At 39.0% G+C, this 22,180-nt stretch overlaps 3 long non-coding RNA genes across 3 annotated transcripts; all 3 read left to right on the top strand.

Annotated features, from left to right (window-relative positions):
• Nucleotides 1–942: 942 nt before the first annotated feature.
• LOC131021241 (uncharacterized) lies at nt 943–2,634 on the top strand. The gene is made up of 2 exons (XR_009100903.1): nt 943–1,733; nt 2,354–2,634. It is a non-coding gene; the product is annotated as an uncharacterized LOC131021241 (long non-coding RNA).
• Nucleotides 2,635–6,974: 4,340 nt separating this feature from the next.
• LOC131021240 (uncharacterized) lies at nt 6,975–11,933 on the top strand. Its single transcript, XR_009100902.1, has 3 exons — nt 6,975–7,766; nt 9,285–9,362; nt 9,876–11,933. It is a non-coding gene; the product is annotated as an uncharacterized LOC131021240 (long non-coding RNA).
• Nucleotides 11,934–16,370: 4,437 nt separating this feature from the next.
• On the top strand, nt 16,371–20,242 carry LOC131021239 (uncharacterized). The gene is made up of 3 exons (XR_009100901.1): nt 16,371–17,797; nt 19,322–19,399; nt 19,913–20,242. It is a non-coding gene; the product is annotated as an uncharacterized LOC131021239 (long non-coding RNA).
• Nucleotides 20,243–22,180: the final 1,938 nt, after the last annotated feature.

Below are 22,180 nucleotides of genomic sequence, written 5' to 3'. Positions count from 1 at the left end.
CACGGAAGGTTTCTGCTTCTGTATTTTTACAGAAAGCCTGCATTGATTTCATCTATGATAATCCAAGCAGACACAACCCACACATAACAACTCTAATCAACAGGCAATAGCTTCATCTGAAATCCTCTCTCATCCGTAAATTGGAGAAAACCAGTCTGCTTTCACGGAGGTAATCGATAATCCAGCATCATATACACTAAGAGTCATCCCTCATACCAGAGACACATGAACTTTTATGTACTGACCATATGACAAAATTTTACTTCAAGTATAATCTTTACATACATATACACAAAAGAAATTTTCAGCACTTGAGCTATCAAAGTATTTTTCTTTCATAAGATGCTTTTGTGTGTGATGGTGTGTGTGTGTGTGAAGTTCGAGAGGCTGCTGCTGGGGTCGAGAGATCGGCGAGAGTGGAAGAGGGAGGCCAGGGCGCGGCAGCCTTGCTGTTGTTGTCGTCCGGCCACGGACGAGGGAGAGTTCATGTGGCTGGTCGGAGCTGGTCTGGGTGGAGGTTAGGGCTCCGGCGGGCGGCTCCGGCTGCTGCTCGTCGGCGGGAGTCATAGAGAGAATTCCGAGGGAGATAAGAGGGCGGCGATGGTGGCGGCATGAAGCTGCTGCCGTCGGCCAAAGTTCAGCGGAGGGAGGTAGAGCTCGGCGGCCTTGGCTGCTGTCGCTCGACCACTGTCGGAGAGAGAGAGCTGGTGGCGGCAGCTCGTCGCTGCTGCTCCTCCGGCGAGCTCCACGGTGGGCGGCTGTTACCAGCCGAAGAGAGAGGGGCCGAGGGAGGCGGCTGGTCTTTTCGGTTGATGCGGCTGCCGGTCGACAGCTGCCTTGCCGGAAGGATGCGCGGTGGCGGGACTGATGGCTGAGAGAGAAGGGAGCGAGAGATGAGGGAAGAGGGAGCCGAGAGAGGGAGAGAAGGGTGCTGCTGTGATTGTTACGTGTGTGTGTGAGCGGCTGAGGGGGGGGGGGAGAAAAGGGGGTGGAGTGTAGGGTTGGGCTTTGGGGTTGGGTTTGAGTTGGGCTAGGGCTTAGATGGAGTGATGGGCCGATTTTTTTTTATGGGCTGGGTTCTTAATTTAATTTTCAGTGGGCTTGACTTGGGCCGATTTTAATTGAGTGTTGGGCCGAGTTTTTATTTATTTTTGTTTCAGTTTGGGCCTTTACTTATTAAATCAATTGGGCCATTAATTTTCAATTGGGCTCAGTTTATTAAAATGAATGTTGGACCTTCAATTATTTAAAATTGTGGGCTGCCTCCTATTAATTAAATTGGGCTTTCTTATTTTTAATTAATTAAACTATTATTAGTTTGATTAATTTATTTAAAGGATAATTTTCATAATAATATTATATTATTATTATGTGCATATTTTAAGTAATTACTTATTATATGCTAAGCATGACATGATTTGCATTATATTTTGCAATAAAAATATTTATGATTTAATTGGTTTTATTTATAATTCCAATTATTAAAAATAGACGAGTAAGAATATTGTTGGTGTTCTTAACTCAAAAGAAATGTTTTCAATTATTTATTCATTAAATTTTGAAAACCCGGCTAAGTGAATCATAGAATAATAAGCACTACACCATGACTTAAGATTAGCTTCACGAGACCTATTAAGAATAGAATTTCTTGTAGGCTTTGTGACCAGGGGGATTAGCGCTGCTTTCCCAAGACAGGTTTTTATGTGTATGATCTTCAGGCTTTGCCTATCCAGGTGGGCTTACTTTCCAAATGTACAAAGTATGATTGAGTTATTAAGCTCTAAATGTTTCAATGAAATGCAAATTGTTTATTTAATGTAATGAAAACTGTTTATCCAATAAAATGTTTATGTGCACTCTGCTCTGTTTAAGGCTCGCGCAGTTAATCAATTGAGGTTCTCTTATGACCTAATACGTTGTTTGAGAATTGTGTACACTTGTTAGTTGACTCGGTGGGTTGATCTCCATCGGGCTCTAACCAGAGGCGTTATAAGAGTGCTCGGCTGGATGTGTTCCGGAGCATGAGAAATATCAGGCCTGCCTGGGTAGCGTCCCGAGGTCAAAGTAAACTTGTCTGGGTTACGCCCTCAGTTCAAGTAAGCGGGAGACAGAGATCCGTCGGTGGCTAAAAGGTCCGGGATCACAGCGAGTAACAGAAAGGGAGTGTGACATGTGCGCACAAATGAAAGAAAATGTTTTAACATGCTTAGAAGTTATTTCAATTTAAAACCTTCTAAGTCATGTCAAGTATGATTGGATAAACTGTCTTTATTAAAATATGAAATGTTTCAGAAAATGCATGCCCACTAAGTACATTATTACTTAGCCCAAAAATACTTTCAAATGTTTTCAGGTTGGCTGGCCGGTGCTGACGGGACGGAGCTGAGGCTAGAGTTAAATTCCTATGTTAGACTTCCGCTGTAGCAATTACTCATATCAGTCTTTTGTTTTTCCAACTTAAGATCTTCATGTTAAATTTCAAATGATATATTTGACCAAGCTTAGACTCTTCACTACTAAATTTATGCCAATGAATGTCGGTTGTCAGAAGCATGAAACAAAACTTGTGATCCAAAGGGGCATAGCCCGACTTTCTATCCTATTTCGGGTTTTTACAAGGTTGTTCCTTGTTTATTTCTATGAATTAGTTGCACCTCGATTATATTTATTCATTCAAGAATTGGGGTGTGACAGAATGGTATCAGAGCATGAGTTTTCTTTCATGTTTCTGATAACCATAAGCTTTTCAATGTCGAGTCTAGAATAGTATCTCTAGACTTCTAAGAATGTCAGTAGCCCTCAGCTCACCGTCACACTGCCGCAACCAAGGTACGATAATAGTTTCAAAATATACATATATGTATTTCAGATGTTATGAATCTTTCCAAGAAAAAGTGTGCGCTTTCAATTAATAATGCTATGTGAATTGCTTACCGCTTTCCATATGCTATAAGTTATGAATTGCTAATCGCTTTCATATTGTTATTTTGGGTCTCCGACCCATATAACCAGTTAAGTATCGTGTTAGGGACTACCCGAACCCTTAACGATAAGTGTCGTGTTTGGGACTACCCGAACCCATAACGACTCAATGAATGTTATTTCGTGTTTGGGACTACCCGAGCCCTTAACGAATCAATGTATGTATGGTCGAGTTAGATTCCTTGAATCTTTCCGGCACAAGCAAAGTTTTCATGAAAGGGACTTTAAATGTCCATATATGTTAAGGTTTCAAAAGAAACAGAAGTATGTATGTAAGTATGAATGAATGAATGAGAAAGCTTTATGTTGTCGTTTTAGGCTAGCTGCCTATACGATTAGAATGGTGGATCCTCTTACAAACTGTTTGAGTACCACCCAAGAATGTTTTGAGAATGTTAATCGTGATAGCACCGCTTGATCGATTTAAGTAAAGACTGGTAAGATAGAAATGTTTAACATAGAGATGTTACAACATAGAGGCACTGCCTTAAGACTAAGGATTCACTTGAGCTATTTCAATAGCGGTGAGATTAAGTTTTTCACATAAGAACTTATGTTGCTTATGATTATGATGTTAGTCGCGATAGCTTTGCTAGAACGACATAGAATGGACTTTCATGGTATCAGTAACTTATGATGAAGTACTTGTTAGTAAGTGTTTTAAGTTAGAAGTTTGACTAAAGCCTTACATGAATAAGACGTTGACATGATTAGGGGCGAAGCTCCCATTTGACTGAGTGATTCGTTTTGTTGGGTCTGGCCAGCCCACATGACTAAGATCTTGGTGATTGTCAATTAAGATTTTTGATCTTGAGGTAGAGCATCATCACAATATATAGACTCGCACTATATAGTTGTCACAATAGAATATCCTTTATTACGATAAGTATAGTAGCAATTAGAATTACTCAGTTTATCATTAGTTTTCAACCAGCTGTTAATATGTGGTCCACATGGTGGACAATAATAAGAAATGCGTAAAGGAGTTCGTGAATGAATCGCGTCATGAGATATTTAATTCCCCTACTGAACCAGGGAGACATTACGAAGGAACAAGCAATGAACGAGACCTTCACCACCAAGTCACTACAACAAATGGAGAAGTAAAAAGTTCACGCACAAACAAGATATGTACACCACCTCAAGATGGAGGTAAAGAAAAAGGAAATGGAATGAAAGAAATAGAGGAAACCCTTAAATAGAAGGAAAACACTATAACTACACTTAAGGTATAACCCAACCCCAAGGCTAGTAGGCTCAAGCTAAGAGAGTGAATGCTTTGGCTAAAGTGCCAGAAGCTACAGCAAGAATAAAGTTGGAACGCCACCACAATGGAAACTTAGAAACCCCCATTAAATAACCATTTGGAAATTAGAAAATGAGTTTACATGGTAGAAGGAGTGCCATTAATCCTCGAAGTGAAAGTTACGAAGACGATGAGAAAAGTTTGATGTTAGAATTCTCTAGTCAATCTGAGAAGGTGATTTAGGACGAAGGAAACAATTAAGAAAGTTCAACAGATTTGAGAGTACAAAGATATTTTTTCCCAAATGAATTACCAAATTTTCACCAGACCTAATTTCATGCAACATAGTATGTCACTATGGGGAGCACTAATTCAAGATGTCAAAGAAAAGATGATACACTAAGGATGTGTATTGATTATAAGAAGTTGAAGCAAGCTCATAAGAATAGATATCCTCTTCCAAGGATAGACGACCTGTTAAATCAGTTGAGAGGAGCCGGTGTGTTTTCCAAAATTGACCTAAGATCTGGTTACCACCAACTCAGGATGAAAAGAGAAGATATCCCAAAGACAGCGTTTCGAACGCGTTATGGACTTTACGAGTTTACAGTGATGCCCTTCGATGTGACGAATGCCCCAGCAGTTTTCATGGACCTAATGAATAGAGTTTTCCATCAGTATCTCGATAGTTTTGTCTTAGTGTTTATCGACGACATCCTCGTATACTCTAAGACCGAAGAACAACATGAAGAGCACTTATGCATCGTACTTAAAACCCTGCGCAATAAGAAATGGTTTACCAAATTCAACAAGTGTGAATTTTTGGTTAAAGGAAGTTATGTTTCTCGGTCACATAGTGTCGACTGAAGGAATCAAAGTAGACCCCGCCAAGGTCGAAGCAGTCAAGGAATGGAAGGCACCATCAAATGTCAATAAGATCAGAAGTTTTCTCGATCTAGCAGATTACAACAAAAGGTTCATCGAAAGATTCTCGAAATTAGGCTAGGCCAATGACTCGACTTTTAAGAAAAGGGACTAAGTATGTTTGGTCCGAAGCTTGTAAACAAAGTTTTAAGTAGCTCAAGACTAGGTTGACTACTGCACCAGTGTTAGCAATACCAGGGGAGAATGAAGAATTTGAGGTGTACACTGAAGCCTCGAAACTAGGATTGGGTTGCGTGTTGATGCAAAATCAGAAAGTGATAGCATACACGTCTCGTCAATTGAAGCCCCATGAGTTGAACTACCAAACTCATGATTTAGAACTAGCAGCCGTTGTGCACGCGCTGAAGATTTGGAGACACTACCTCTATGGAGTTAAGTGTGAGATCTTTACAGATCATAAGAGTTTAAAGTACTCATTCGAGCAAAAGGATTTGAAGATGGCTCGAATTAGTAAAGGATTATGATAACACCGTTAGTTACCATCCAGAAAAAGTGAACGTAGTAGCTGATGCTCGAAGTCGAAAGACGAAGGCTAAGCTAGGGTATTTCATCACCCAGCAGAAGGAACTGATTCGTGACTTCGCCTCACTCAGTTTAGAGAGTATTTATTCCCCAGATTCAGTATCAGGTTGTGTAGCTGCGCTGACAGCTAAACCTGATTTAAGAGAAAGAATTGTGCAAGCACAAAGAGAAGATTGGTTCTTGGAGAAGATGCGTCTCGCTGCAAGAACGAATGAAACGAAAGGATTCACTGAAGCAAATGATAACGCACTTATGGTTGGTGAAAGATTGTGTGTGCCACACAAAGAAGAATTAAAGAACGAGATTATGAGCGAGGCTCATGATACTCCTTACACTGCACATCCAGGCAGTACAAAGATGCACCAGGATTTAAAGAAAATTTTCTGGTGGAAAGTAATAAAAAGAGATATAGCGTCATAGTGGACCGATTATCAAAGTCAGCTGTAATACCCGGGCTTTTAATGACGTGTTTAATTGCTTAAGTTTGAGTAATTAGGGTATAGATCCCTTGTTTGATTACTTTGTACATAGATGATGAGTTATGAAGTTTTTTTTTTCTTTTAAAAAAAAAAAAAAAGATGTTGAGATGTTCTTTTGATGATGTTTGGATGATGTGAGATTTTATATCCGAAATTGAGTTTGAGTATTCGAATAATTCGAGATAATTATTTGAATGAGAACGGTGAACTCGGAAGTGAGATCTGAGTCCGTTAAGACGTTTTTGAAAATTTTGACTTTTTGACGATGAATAGTAAAATACTGCTATTTCGTCTTTTTGTTGACTTTCAAAATTTTACGTGCACGTCGTCGAGAAATATTCTTAGTTTTTCGATACGAGTCCAATAATGAAAGTTTTTATTTTTGGACGACGAGTGAATAGTGAACTGAATTTTCTCGATAAACGAACCGAGCTCGTTTATCAGAATTTCGAGAACGAGCTTGCGTTTTCTATATTTATATAGAATTACGAGTGCAATGAAAGTGAGTAGAGGTTGAGAGGGCGAGTAACAAAGAGTATGGGTAGTTAGTCGTTAAAAACGAGACAAAACGGGATATTTAACGACTAAGTGGGATAATATCCTAAAAGATCTAACCTACCCTACCCATGACTACCCCACCCAACCGCCCACTATCCCTCTATCTCACTTAACTCACGCTGCACACACAGCCCACATGACTAAGATCTTAGTGTTTGTCAATTAAGATTTTTGACCTCGAGTAGAGTGTGATCCCAATGTATAGACTCTCAATATGTAGTTGCCACAATAAGATTTTTCTTCTATCACGATAAGCATAATATGATTAGAATGAGTTCGTTTGTCACTAGTTCTCGAGACTATAGACATGGTGTTCTCACGATTAGAAAGATGCGATAACAATCAAGCTATGTAGCCACACTGATAATGAAAGTCTAGTATCCCAAACTAGAATACCAAATATGCAATTCCGAGGACGGAATTTTTATAAGGACGGAGGAATGTAACACCCCTTTTCCTCGTAGCTACATTTAGAGTATTTTTGAACTTAGATTTAAGAAGATTCACGCCGGATTGAGAAAAAGAATTTATTTTAATTCCAACAAATGATTTGCAAAATCCTTTTTGTAAATGTTAGTCATTTAAATTCTTATGCATTTCATATTTATTTAAATTGTATATTAAACATTTAGCATCTACACGAGCTATTTATTTAAGCAAACACTGATCGATTATTACAGTTTTCATAGTACAACCCGAAAGTTTTTTTTTTATTTTATTTTATTACTCCCACCTACTCCCACACCCACCTACTCCCACCTACTCCCACAGCCACCTACTCCTACACAACCATACTGTTAGTACAATTATAGTGAACACCTACCAACTCCATGTTTCCATCCCATCCAAGTTTTGCCCACCTATATTCATCTCCTCACAATACAACAAACACATACACAATAACACATCTTGACAACTTCCTCAATGCTCAATCGATGCTGCCATCTAAAAGATACACCAACTCAAAGCCCTTCCTCAAACTAGTAGAACACTCGGGCATAACATCAAGAAAAAGCTCAGCCTTTCCTATCAAGGTTTTTCTTCAATTCATAGCAGTAAAAACACACATATACAGCTTTATGTTTGTTCATATGTCCATCTATAACTGAGTTTGCATAACAATAAAGACAAGGAGATGTAAATGTTTCCTTTCGTTCATTCACAGATAAACACATATGCATACATTCATTTATATATATATATATACTCATATATGTGTTTAAGCAAACATATCAAATGTTTTACAATGATGAAAATCGAAAATGAATAAAAAGAAGAAGAAAAATAGAGTCTTGGAGCTTTGTCTTGCTTTGATTTCGAACCTTGATGTGGTTGTTGGCTGTATGAGTCGAGAGGAGGGATGCAGTCGGCGGCGGTGGTCCTCCTGCTGCTGTCGGCCGGAGTTTTGAGGGAGAGGCGGCGGTAGCTTGCTGCTGCAGTCGCCGAAAATGGGCCAAGAGAAAGAGGGGCCGAGGGAGGCGGCGGCGTTTTCATCGTCGCCGAGGAGGAGAGGAGTGTACAGTGAAAGGGTCTGAGCGGACGGTGGAGCAGCAGCTTATCGCTGCTACTCGCCGGAGTCGGAGAAGAAAGAGCGGCTTTCGCTGCTGCTAGTTGGCGGAAGAGCAGTCGAGAGAGAGATATCCGACTGAAGGTGGGCGGTGGTGACCGAGGTTTGAGAGAGAGCTGAGGGAGAATCGGCGGCGGCCTCGTCATCGCTGCCCTGAGTCGCCGGAAAACAGAGATGAGGCGGTGGTGGTTGCTTCTTGCTGCCACTTCGACCGGTGACCTCGAGTGAGAGAAGATGGTGACTGATGGCAGCGCCCGTCGCCGGTGTTTCAAGGAAAAGGCGGTTGGTTCGCTGCTTCGCCGGAGAAGAGAGGGAGCCGGGCGGAGCCTTGGGAGAGAGAGAGAGTGAGATTTGCAGTTGTGTCGTGTGTGTAAGTGTGTGTGCGGCTGATGGGGGAGAAGAAGGGAGGGAGGTTTGGGTTAGGCTAGGTTTGGGTTGTTGGGCTTGAGAGTTGGGTTTGGGTGTTGGGCTTGGTTGTGGGCCGATTTTCTTTGTTAATTTTCAGTTGGGCCTTTATTTTATTAAAACAGATGGGCCTTATTTAAATACCATATGGGTCAGTTTTAATTTTTTTAAACTTTGGGCTGCCTTGATTAATTAAATTAATTGGGCTGCCCTATTTTATTAATTGAACTATTAATTAGTTTAATTAATTATTTTCAAAGACTAGTTTTCATAATAATATTAAATTATTATTATGTGCATATTTTAAATAATTACTTATTATATGCTGAGCATGACATGAAATTGCATTATATTTTGCAATAAAAATATTTATGATTTAATTGGTTTTATTATTATAATTCCAATTATTAAAGAAAGATGAGTAAGAATATTGTTGGTGTTCTTAACTCAAGAGAAATGTTTTCAATTATTTATTCATTAAATTTTGAAAACCCGGCTAAGTGAATCATAGAATGTTAAGCACTACACCATGACTTAAGATTAGCTTCACGAGACCTATTAAGAATAGAATTTCTTGTAGGCTTTGTGACCAGGGGGATTAGCGCTGCTTTCCCAAGACAGGTTATGTGATTATGATCTTCAGGCTTTGCCTAATCAGGTGGGTTACTTTCATATATATCAAATGAGTTTAATGTTATGTTTGAACAGTAATTTCATTGCAAAATCTTTGAACTGAAAATTATTTCAACTGTTGTCTTGCCATAAATGTTTCAATGTTTGGTATGATATCTATCTGATGTGGCTTTGCCAGTTATTATGAAATCGAATTCGGGTCCTGAGCAGTTGATAGCTATCCTGCCAGGGCTAGTGTACACCAGTGACCGTGAGTCATCTAGCGGGTTGGCCGGTCAAGTGTCCGTGAGAGGTGGCCACCTCTCCGGCACAAAGTTCCAGATATGATAGATTACAAGAGAACTTAGTCTGCAGACGAACTTTAAGAATCACAAATGAATTTAGTAAGCTTGGGCCTTTTTAGCGAAAAACTCCCTTGCTGTACTGTTTATGATGGCATGACAATTTACAGTTTTGAAGCATGTATTTTTATACCTAGGCATACGTGCCCACTGAGTGCTTTTGTACTCAGCCCTGCATATGTTTTCTAAATGTGCAGGTTGAGCTGATGTGATGATAGTGCTGCAATGAGCAGAGTCTCCAGGGTTGTTAATAAATAGTTAACCTGTCTAGAATATGTCTTCATACATATGTCTAGCTACATTCCGCTGCAAGATGTTGTTGATGTTATAGTATGTTATGTCATACTTTGAGTCTTAAGAGAATGGTTTCATATGATGTATAACTTAATTAATGATATTAATTAAGTTTTATGCTGTCTTTCATAGACTGTTTAAAAGAGTATTAATGAGTAAATACGACGAGTTTTCTTAGGTTGAGTAAGATTTACGGTTCCAAATGATGCCCCTTTCTTCCCCTTATTCTTTAATCCCATCCCTAGTCGTAGATCACTCGGCTTAACTATCCTTAGTTAAGGCGGGCTGTGACAGAGTGGTATCAGAGCGAAGGAAAGCTCTGAATTAGAAGTCTTGAGTTTAGTCTAGAATGAGTCACTAGACTAATAGTTATTAACAACCGTGAGCTCAGCGCACCATCACACCAGGCTCAACGAGGTATGTAAAATTTCAAAGTTTATTTGACGTTAAATTTTGAAGAGCATGATGTTGAAGTTATATGATGAGTTATGATGTTACACTTTGAAGGTGCATAGTTTGAGTTTGAGGATGACAACATGATTAATAATGAGTTATTATGTTGTAAGAGCATATGTTGACGTTACATGATGAATTATGAGAGCGTTTATATCATATGATGTTATATGATTGAGGATGCATAATTATGAGTTATGATGTGATGTATTTGAGATGTTTTGTGATGAGAATTGTTTGAACAGTTGTGATAAGTCACGATGATTTAGATGAAGGAACTAATGTCATTGTTAAGAGAGATTTTCTACTAAGTAGAAGGATGAAATGAGAACTTAGAGCTAAAGTTTGAGAGAATTAGCAATTGCTTTAAGTACTTGTTTGTATGAGTTATGAGTTTGAGTTATGAGCTTGAGTATGATAGCATGATTAATGATGAGTTATTAACATGCTGCAATGAGATATTGTACGATATGTTTGAGATGTTTTATGACGCGAGTTTTGCTCACGCAACCTTAATGGTACTTGAGGAGGTATCATGAGCCATAGTCTTTGGAGATGGCTTTGAGAGAGAATTGTTGAGTTGTCTTACTGAGTCACGATGATTTAGATTAAGAGATCTAATATCATTGTTTAGAGAGATTCCCTACTGAGTAAAGATGGGAAGAGATGAGAATTTAGATGTTTTGAGCTTGAGTTTTAAGATAACAGTACTACTTAGTAGGAGTTTTGCTAAGTTATGTTTTGTTTATTTCTGTTGCTGGAGCCAAGTAGAGTTAGTTCCTAGAGGCACCTTTAAGTTCTCCTTATAGGTTGGCCAGGACTGTTGGCACTGCACGAAAGTGGACTGTTGTGAGATCGAACTCAGGGAAGATCGGATACGAGGACGAGGCGTACAGTATGTGGTACAGAGATACCCTAGCAGATTTTCAAACACATGTTCATAGACTATGAAAGGATGAAAGCCTTATGGTTGTTACTGGACTGGATGGCATCGTGCACCTAGTCCCCGTGCTACCAGATTACAGATGCCCAGATTTATTACAGATGCCCAGATTTTCTATGCGGATCTACTGACCGGATGCCTGTTTTCTACCAGGGACTCTAGAAGAGTGTAGTAGATATCGAGTCGATCCTTGAGTATCAGTTACCAAAGATGATAAATGATAAACGATAATGAGGATGAGAAGTAGCCGAGGAGGGCTAGAGTTGATGAGGATGAGAAGAGAAGTCGATGTAGACTAGAGCTAAGGATGATCTTGAGAGTATGAGCGGTACACCCTCGTTTTTGATTAGTTTCAATTACATTGCGATGTATATAACTTACTTAGGAGATACTGGTACTTGAGCTTTTGACATGCTGATAGATAAGCATACGAATAAAGTACCCTACTGATGTTAAATAGATGGATGTTCCTAGTGTGCTAAAGTAGCAACTAGATGAGTTAACTGGTAGCAATTACCGTAGGAGGTCCCGACCGAGACATAGTACTATTAATGGTGTCGGTTTAGAAGGGACATTACGATAGATACTATGGTTTTTGTAGGGTTTATATAACCCCTTTATGTAAGTCCTCAAAAAAAAAAAAAAAAAAAAAAGCCATTTTACTGAAGGATATATTAGGTTGACCAGAGTGGTCTTTTTGTTAGCATTTAGTGAGTGCTTATTGCCTTACAGAGGAATGTTAAGGTAACCGTGAGGGTTTCCTTAAAGTTGAGTTAGTAAATTGAACTTGAGTTTCGAGGATGCTTAGAGCGTTGGTCGAGTTGAGTTTTCCTTTTGTGATTTCAAAAATGCCTCAAAGATGTCATCAAGAGTGTGATGTGAAGGATAGACGGGATAATACTCCGCCACCACCACCGCAACATGAGAGGAGAGTCGAAAAATATTGAACTTTCGAAACAAGAGTCTAGAATATAGGACCCTGAGTTTAAGCTTTTAGCTTGCTGGAGTGAACTTAAGTTTTGTTATGTATAGTATGTTGAGGGTTTAGAAGACACAGAATTTCCAAGTTCGGGATAGTATATCCCGTGTGACTGGGGAGTGATTATGTTGGACCTGGCCAGTCCGCATGATCTAAATCTCAGTAGACGTGTTTTGGGTTTATAAACCCATGTGTTTCAACTTTCGGTTGAAAAGCCAGATGGGTTCTTACTGTAGGTCATTTTGTTCGACCTGGTAGTTACTTTATTCTACCCTCTGGTCATTCATTTGAGTCTCTTGAACAATTTGTTTTGATGTCATTCTAGGGTTGAACCCTTACAACTTTTGAGTTATCCTAGTAGATTCTTTTGATGTATAAAACTAGTGAGAGACACGTCAGAAGACTCTAACACCCGAGCAACTGGTAAACTATACCTGAGAACAATTCAAGGCTACTCTTGAGAAGTATATACCGAGGAGTACAGTAAGCAGCGAGAGGCTGATTATCGAAGTTTGATGCAAGGAAAGAAATCGGTTGTAGAGTATAGTTGAGAATTATGTGAGTTATCACGTTCGCTCATCAGAAGATGGATACTGATGAAGAGATGTCTGAGTTTTAAGTGCTGGTTTTAGGCAGGACTTTAAGGTAGTATGGGCAAGTTATTGGATGCACCAGTTAGAATCCTGTTTAATACAGGAGCCTCGCATTCTTTAAGTGTTTGAAGCATGTTACCTTCAAACTCGAACCAAAACAAGCTAGTCCCGAGTTGAGAGTAATCACTCCTGTAGGAAGAGCTACTACAGTTTCTCACATGATTTCTAACTTAGAGCTTCAGTTAGGATCACTAAAGATGAAAACAAGAACCTTGCACTTAATGCCTATGTGGAACGTAGACATTATTCTAAGGATGGACTGGTTAGCAGAGAACTTTGCCCCGATTGATTGTAAGAAGAGACAGATAACTTTCCAACCACCTGGGAAGGAACAGACATGTTTTCACGGCATTGATAGAAAGAAGAGAGTTCCAATCATTTCGGCACTTCAGGCGTCGAAATTGGTAAAGAAGAAAGGAGCACAAGCTTACCTAGTTTACTTGAATGATGAAGGAGAATCAAGTAAAAAAAAAAAAAAACTTGGAGGATGTAGCAGTGGTAAAGGAATATAGAGATGTACTTCCCGATGTCTTACCAGGATTGCCAACAACAAGACAGTTGGAGTTCACTATCGACCTAGAACCTGGATCAGCACTAGTGTCGAAGGCACCCTATAAAATGGCGCCTAAGGAGCTATAAGAGCTGAAGATTCAGCTACCAGAATTTCTTGAGTTAGGTTTTATTAGCCCTAGTGTATTCCCTTGGGGAGCACCAGTCCTTTTTGTAAAAAAAAAGGATGGTATGTTGAGAATGTGCATAGATTATCGAGAGCTGAATAAATTGACACTCAAGAACAAATATCCTTTACCGAGGATAGATGACTTGTTTGATCAATTACGAGGAGCGAGCTTTTTCTTGAAAGTTGGCTTGAGATCAGATTACCACTAGTTGAAACTTTGACAAAATGATATATCTAAGACAGCTTTTCAAATGAGGTATGAGCACTATGAGTTCATAGTTATGCCATTCGGTTTGACAAAGGCACCAGTAGTTTTCATGGATCACATGAATCGAGTTTTCATCAATAACTGGATAAATTTGTCCTAGTTTTCATAGATGATATTCTCATCTATTCGAAGAATGAGCAGGAGCGCCAAAACATTTGAGAACGATGTTGGAAACGCTAAGAGTTGAGAAGCTTTTTGCCAAATTCACCAAGTGCGAGTTTTGGTTGAACGAAGTAACTTTTCTAGGACATATTGTATCATCCGAAGGAATTAAAGTTGACCCCGCCAAGGTACAAGCTGTACATGAGTGGAGATCACCAACTACGCCTAACGAGATTCACAACTTTTTAGGCTTAGCAGGATACTATCAGAGGTTTATTGAAGGATTTTCCATGATAGCAAGACCGAGAAAAGAAGCTAAGAACAATTGGAAAAAGGAGTGTGAAGAGAGTTTTAAGAGCTTAAAGGAAATTGACTACAGCACCAGTGCCGCTAGTCTCGGAAATAGATAAAGAGTATACCATCTACACAGATGCGTTAGAGAATGGGCTAGGATGTGTTTTGATGCAAGAAGGAAGAGTTATAGTCTATGCATCACGACAACTTAGACCCCACGAGATAAATTATTCAACGCATGATTTAGAGCTTGCAGCCGTTGTGCATGCCCTGAAAATTTGGAGACATCATCTCTACGGAGTTAGATGTGAGATTTTCACGGACCACAAAACTTTGAAATACTTTTTCAAGCATAAGGATATTAACATGAGGCAAAGGAGATGGCTCGAATTAGTAAAGAATGTTAACTGCAACATTAACTATCACCCTGGCAAGACCAATGTAGTAGCCGATGCATTGAGCCAAAAAGGTCTCGTCAAAGTTAGGATGTCTTCTTACGAGAGAGGATGAGCATATAAAGGACTTTGACAAGATGAGGATAGAGATGATAAAACCACCAGGGACGATAGCGAGTATTGTTGCGACGATGCCTAGTTTGAGGAAAATGGTGATTGAAGCACAAGGAAAGATGAGACAATGAACAAGTTACGAGAAAGGATAAGAGCATGAGATCTCAAGAGTTACCAAAAAGCATCAGACAATGCTATCTTATTTGAGGGAAGAATATGCATTCCCCGCGATGATGAACTTAAGAATACGATCATGAGTGGGACTCATGACACGCCTTACACCACCCACCCAGGAGGTACAAAGATGTATCAGGTTGTGAAAAATAGATTTTTGTGGGACGGAATGAAATGAGACATAGCTTCGTTTGTAGAGCGATGCTTAGCTTGTCAGCAAGTGAAAGCATTACACCAACGACCCTATGGGAAGTTAAAACCGTTGGAGATTCCCGAGTGGAAATGGGATCACATAGCGATGGATTTTGTGATAGCTTTACCGAAAAGTCAAAGAGGAAATACAGCAATTTGGGTGATTGTAGATCGACTAACAAAATCTGCACATTTCATACCGATCCTAATCGCGTATGGACCAGATAAGTTAGCACAATTGTATGTTTGTGACATTATAAGATTGCATTGAGTACCAGTGTAGATCACCTCAAAAAAAAAAAAAAAATTACATCACGTTTTGGATGAGTTACAGAAAGAGTTGGGTACAAGGATGAATTTTAGCATAGCAGACGATAGAAGATATGATAAGAACTATTATCCTTGATAGAGGAGTAAATCGGGAGAATGTGTTGCCACTAATTGAGTTTGCCTATAAGACGTGAGACAAAGTTTCGAGATAGGAGACAAAGTTTTCTTGAAGGTTTCACCCTCAAAGGGGATGAATAGATTTGGAGTTAAAGGACAGCTTAGACCCAGAGTTATAAGTCCTTACGAGATATTGCAAAAGATAGGTCTAATAGCGTATAGGTTGGCTTTGCCACCTAACTTTGGAAATGTGCATAACGTGTTTCACGTGTCACAATTGAGAGGATATATATATATTTTTTTTTTCGACCCAAACTATGTGGTTTACTAAGAAGAAGTGATCTTAGAACCAGACTTGAGTTATGAAGAGAGACCTCAGATGATGCTAAATCATAAAATTCGGCAATTGAGTAATAAGTCGATTGCATTGGATAAGGTCCAATGGAGATATGATAGTTAGAAAAAAATGGAAAGAGAGCTTAAGGATAAGGTGTGAGAGAAGTACCCGAAACATTTGCAGGAGGTACAAATTTCGGGACGAAATTTATTTTAAGGGGGAAGGTATGTAATACCCGGGCTTTTAATGACGTGTTTAATTGCTTAAGTTTGAGTAATTAGGGTATAGATCCCTTGTTTGATTACTTTGTACATAGATGATGAGTTATGAAGTTTTTTTTTTCTTTAAAAAAAAAAAAAAAGATGTTGAGATGTTCTTTTGATGATGTTTGGATGATGTGAGATTTTATATCCGAAATTGAGTTTGAGTATTCGAATAATTCGAGATAATTATTTGAATGAGAACGGTGAACTCGGAAGTGAGATCTGAGTCCGTTAAGACGTTTTTGAAAATTTTGACTTTTTGACGATGAATAGTAAAATACTGCTATTTCGTCTTTTTGTTGACTTTCAAAATTTTACGTGCACGTCGTCGAGAAATATTCTTAGTTTTTCGATACGAGTTCAATAATGAAAGTTTTTATTTTTGGACGACGAGTGAATAGTGAACCGAATTTTCTCGATAAACGAACCGAGCTCGTTTATCAGAATTTCGAGAACGAGCTTGCGTTTTCTATATTTATATAGAATTACGAGTGCAATGAAAGTGAGTAGAGGTTGAGAGGGCGAGTAACAAAGAGTATGGGTAGTTAGTCGTTAAAAACGAGACAAAACGGGATATTTAACGACTAAGTGGGATAATATCCTAAAAGATCTAACCTACCCTACCCATGACTACCCCACCCAACCGCCCACTATCCCTCTATCTCACTTAACTCACGCTGCACACACAGCCCACATGACTAAGATCTTAGTGTTTGTCAATTAAGATTTTTGACCTCGAGTAGAGTGTCATCCCAATGTATAGACTCTCAATATGTAGTTGCCACAATAAGATTTTTCTTCTATCACGATAAGCATAATATGATTAGAATGAGTTCGTTTGTCACTAGTTCTCGAGACTATAGACATGGTGTTCTCACGATTAGAAAGATGCGATAACAATCAAGCTATGTAGCCACACTGATAATGAAAGTCTAGTATCCCAAACTAGAATACCAAATATGCAATTCCGAGGACGGAATTTTTATAAGGACGGAGGAATGTAACACCCCTTTTCCTCGTAGCTACATTTAGAGTATTTTTGAACTTAGATTTAAGAAGATTCACGCCGGATTGAGAAAAAGAATTTATTTTAATTCCAACAAATGATTTGCAAAATCCTTTTTGTAAATGTTAGTCATTTAAATTCTTATGCATTTCATATTTATTTAAATTGTATATTAAACATTTAGCATCTACACGAGCTATTTATTTAAGCAAACACTGATCGATTATTACAGTTTTCATAGTACAACCCGAAAGTTTTTTTTTTATTTTATTTTATTACTCCCACCTACTCCCACACCCACCTACTCCCACCTACTCCCACAGCCACCTACTCCTACACAACCATACTGTTAGTACAATTATAGTGAACACCTACCAACTCCATGTTTCCATCCCATCCAAGTTTTGCCCACCTATATTCATCTCCTCACAATACAACAAACACATACACAATAACACATCTTGACAACTTCCTCAATGCTCAATCGATGCTGCCATCTAAAAGATACACCAACTCAAAGCCCTTCCTCAAACTAGTAGAACACTCGGGCATAACATCAAGAAAAAGCTCAGCCTTTCCTATCAAGGTTTTTCTTCAATTCATAGCAGTAAAAACACACATATACAGCTTTATGTTTGTTCATATGTCCATCTATAACTGAGTTTGCATAACAATAAAGACAAGGAGATGTAAATGTTTCCTTTCGTTCATTCACAGATAAACACATATGCATACATTCATTTATATATATATATATATATATACTCATATATGTGTTTAAGCAAACATATCAAATGTTTTACAATGATGAAAATCGAAAATGAATAAAAAGAAGAAGAAAAATAGAGTCTTGGAGCTTTGTCTTGCTTTGATTTCGAACCTTGATGTGGTTGTTGGCTGTATGAGTCGAGAGGAGGGATGCGGTCGGCGGCGGTGGTCCTCCTGCTGCTGTCGGCCGGAGTTTTGAGGGAGAGGCGGCGGTAGCTTGCTGCTGCAGTCGCCGGAAATGGGCCAAGAGAAAGAGGGGCCGAGGGAGGCGGCGGCGTTTTCGTCGTCGCCGAGGAGGAGAGGAGTGTACAGTGAAAGGGTCTGAGCGGACGGTGGAGCAGCAGCTTATCGCTGCTACTCGCCGGAGTCGGAGAAGAAAGAGCGGCTTTCGCTGCTGCTAGTTGGCGGAAGAGCAGTCGAGAGAGAGATATCCGACTGAAGGTGGGCGGTGGTGACCGAGGTTTGAGAGAGAGCTGAGGGAGAATCGGCGGCGGCCTCGTCGTCGCTGCCCTGAGTCGTCGGAAAACAGAGATGAGGCGGTGGTGGTTGCTTCTTGCTGCCACTTCGACCGGTGACCTCGAGTGAGAGAAGATGGTGACTGATGGCAGCGCCCGTCGCCGGTGTTTCAAGGAAAAGGCGGTTGGTTCGCTGCTTCGCCGGAGAAGAGAGGGAGCCGGGCGGAGCCTTGGGAGAGAGAGAGAGTGAGATTTGCAGTTGTGTCGTGTGTGTAAGTGTGTGTGCGGCTGATGGGGGAGAAGAAGGGAGGGAGGTTTGGGTTAGGCTAGGTTTGGGTTGTTGGGCTTGAGAGTTGGGTTTGGGTGTTGGGCTTGGTTGTGGGCCGATTTTCTTTGTTAATTTTCAGTTGGGCCTTTATTTTATTAAAACAGATGGGCCTTATTTAAATACCATATGGGTCAGTTTTAATTTTTTTAAACTTTGGGCTGCCTTGATTAATTAAATTAATTGGGCTGCCCTATTTTATTAATTGAACTATTAATTAGTTTAATTAATTATTTTCAAAGACTAGTTTTCATAATAATATTAAATTATTATTATGTGCATATTTTAAATAATTACTTATTATATGCTGAGCATGACATGAAATTGCATTATATTTTGCAATAAAAATATTTATGATTTAATTGGTTTTATTATTATAATTCCAATTATTAAAGAAAGATGAGTAAGAATATTGTTGGTGTTCTTAACTCAAGAGAAATGTTTTCAATTATTTATTCATTAAATTTTGAAAACCCGGCTAAGTGAATCATAGAATGTTAAGCACTACACCATGACTTAAGATTAGCTTCACGAGACCTATTAAGAATAGAATTTCTTGTAGGCTTTGTGACCAGGGGGATTAGCGCTGCTTTCCCAAGACAGGTTATGTGATTATGATCTTCAGGCTTTGCCTAATCAGGTGGGTTACTTTCATATATATCAAATGAGTTTAATGTTATGTTTGAACAGTAATTTCATTGCAAAATCTTTGAACTGAAAATTATTTCAACTGTTGTCTTGCCATAAATGTTTCAATGTTTGGTATGATATCTATCTGATGTGGCTTTGCCAGTTATTATGAAATCGAATTCGGGTCCTGAGCAGTTGATAGCTATCCTGCCAGGGCTAGTGTACACCAGTGACCGTGAGTCATCTAGCGGGTTGGCCGGTCAAGTGTCCGTGAGAGGTGGCCACCTCTCCGGCACAAAGTTCCAGATATGATAGATTACAAGAGAACTTAGTCTGCAGACGAACTTTAAGAATCACAAATGAATTTAGTAAGCTTGGGCCTTTTTAGCGAAAAACTCCCTTGCTGTACTGTTTATGATGGCATGACAATTTACAGTTTTGAAGCATGTATTTTTATACCTAGGCATACGTGCCCACTGAGTGCTTTTGTACTCAGCCCTGCATATGTTTTCTAAATGTGCAGGTTGAGCTGATGTGATGATAGTGCTGCAATGAGCAGAGTCTCCAGGGTTGTTAATAAATAGTTAACCTGTCTAGAATATGTCTTCATACATATGTCTAGCTACATTCCGCTGCAAGATGTTGTTGATGTTATAGTATGTTATGTCATACTTTGAGTCTTAAGAGAATGGTTTCATATGATGTATAACTTAATTAATGATATTAATTAAGTTTTATGCTGTCTTTCATAGACTGTTTAAAAGAGTATTAATGAGTAAATACGACGAGTTTTCTTAGGTTGAGTAAGATTTACGGTTCCAAATGATGCCCCTTTCTTCCCCTTATTCTTTAATCCCATCCCTAGTCGTAGATCACTCGGCTTAACTATCCTTAGTTAAGGCGGGCTGTGACATCAGCGCACTTTCTGCCAATTCAAATGACATTTGGATTGGAGAAACTTGCAAAGTTATATGTCAAAGAGATAGTACGCCTCCACGGTGTACCTGTATCTATCACGTCAGATCGTGACACTAGATTCACCTCACGTTTCTGGAAAAGTTTACAAGAAGCAATGGGCACTCAGCTGAATTTCAGCACAACGTACCATCCTCAGACTAACGGACAGTCAGAAAGAACGATTCAGATTCTAAAATTTTTGTTGCGAACGATTGTCGCAGACAAAGGTAGAAGTTAGGAGGATTTGTTACCTCTCGTAGAATTTGCTTATAACAATAGTTATCAAGCAACATTTGGAATAATCCAGATGAGGCCTTGTATGGCTGAAAATATAGTTCATCACTTTACTAAGATGAAGTGGGTGAAAGAAAGCTGTTAGGTCCTGAACTGGTCCAACAGATGGTTGAGAAGGTCGACCACATCAAGCAAAGAATCAAAGAAGCTCAAGATAGGCAAAAGTCTTACGCCGATAAACGCCGATCGGAGTTAGAATTCAATGTTGGAGATCGAGTTTTCCTCAAAGTTTCTCCCTCAAAGGGAGTTATACGTTTCAGAAAAAAAGGGGCAAGTTACGACCCCGTTATATAGGACTTTTTGAGATCCTAGATAAGATAGGCCCTGTAGCCTATAGGTTGGCATTGCCACCCAGTATTGGAGACGTGCACAATGTGTTTCATGTCTCTCAGTTAAGAAAGTATGTGTTTAATCCAAAGCATTTGATTAAGCCAGATAAAGTAGTCCTAGTCAGGACTTAAGTTATGAAGAAAAACCAGTCCAGATACTTGATCGCAAGGTTCAAGTTTTATGAGACAATAATTTTGTTCTCATCATGAAGTGGAATCATCACAGGATGGAAAATGTCACAAAAGAGATGAATGAAATGAAAGACTAGTATACCCAGCTAGATTATCAAGGTATGTAATTTCGAGGACGAAATTTTTTTTTAAGGAGGGAGGGATGTAATACCCCGTTTCCCCGAGCTAAATTTAGAATTTATTTTCGAACTTAGATTTAAGATGATTCACGCCGGATTGAGAAAAAGAATTTATTTTTAATTCCAACAAAAATGATTTGCAAAAACATTTGTAAATTTAGTTATTGAATTTATATGCATTGCATATTTATTTAATTTAGCATTCAAGTATTTTCACGAGCTATTTATTTAGTGAACCCTGAAGTATTATTACAGTCCCGGTATTTTATGTTCCTAATAGCCACCCTATATCATGATTATTTTTTTCATACATGTCACAATTAAATCCTCTTATATCTTATCAAATCATCTTATATCTTATCAAATTCTTTTGCTTTAGTTGTCCACTCTCTTTTGTTTCCACTTTCTTTTGTTTTTATGCTGTCAAAATTCCACTTAGCAAATCAGCCAAATCTTTCACACAAACCTCTCACCGTGGAGCTTTTCCCTTCTTCAATTAGCTTTTCAACAACAAGCTCATCATTTTTCTTCTTTCACGGAAGGTTTCTGCTTCTGTATTTTTACAGAAAGCCTGCATTGATTTCATCTATGATAATCCAAGCAGACACAACCCACACATAACAACTCTAATCAACAGGCAATAGCTTCATCTGAAATCCTCTCTCATCCGTAAATTGGAGAAAACCAGTCTGCTTTCACGGAGGTAATCGATAATCCAGCATCATATATACACTAAGAGTCATCCCTCATACCAGAGACACATGAACTTTTATGTACTGACCATATGACAAAATTTTACTTCAAGTATAATCTTTACATACATATACACAAAAGAAATTTTCAGCACTTGAGCTATCAAAGTATTTTTCTTTCATAAGATGCTTTTGTGTGTGATGGTGT

Source organism: Salvia miltiorrhiza, chromosome 4 (genome assembly GCF_028751815.1).
Source record: "Salvia miltiorrhiza cultivar Shanhuang (shh) chromosome 4, IMPLAD_Smil_shh, whole genome shotgun sequence".
NCBI lineage: Eukaryota > Viridiplantae > Streptophyta > Magnoliopsida > Lamiales > Lamiaceae > Salvia > Salvia miltiorrhiza.
This window is presented reverse-complemented; position numbering and strand designations above follow the sequence as displayed.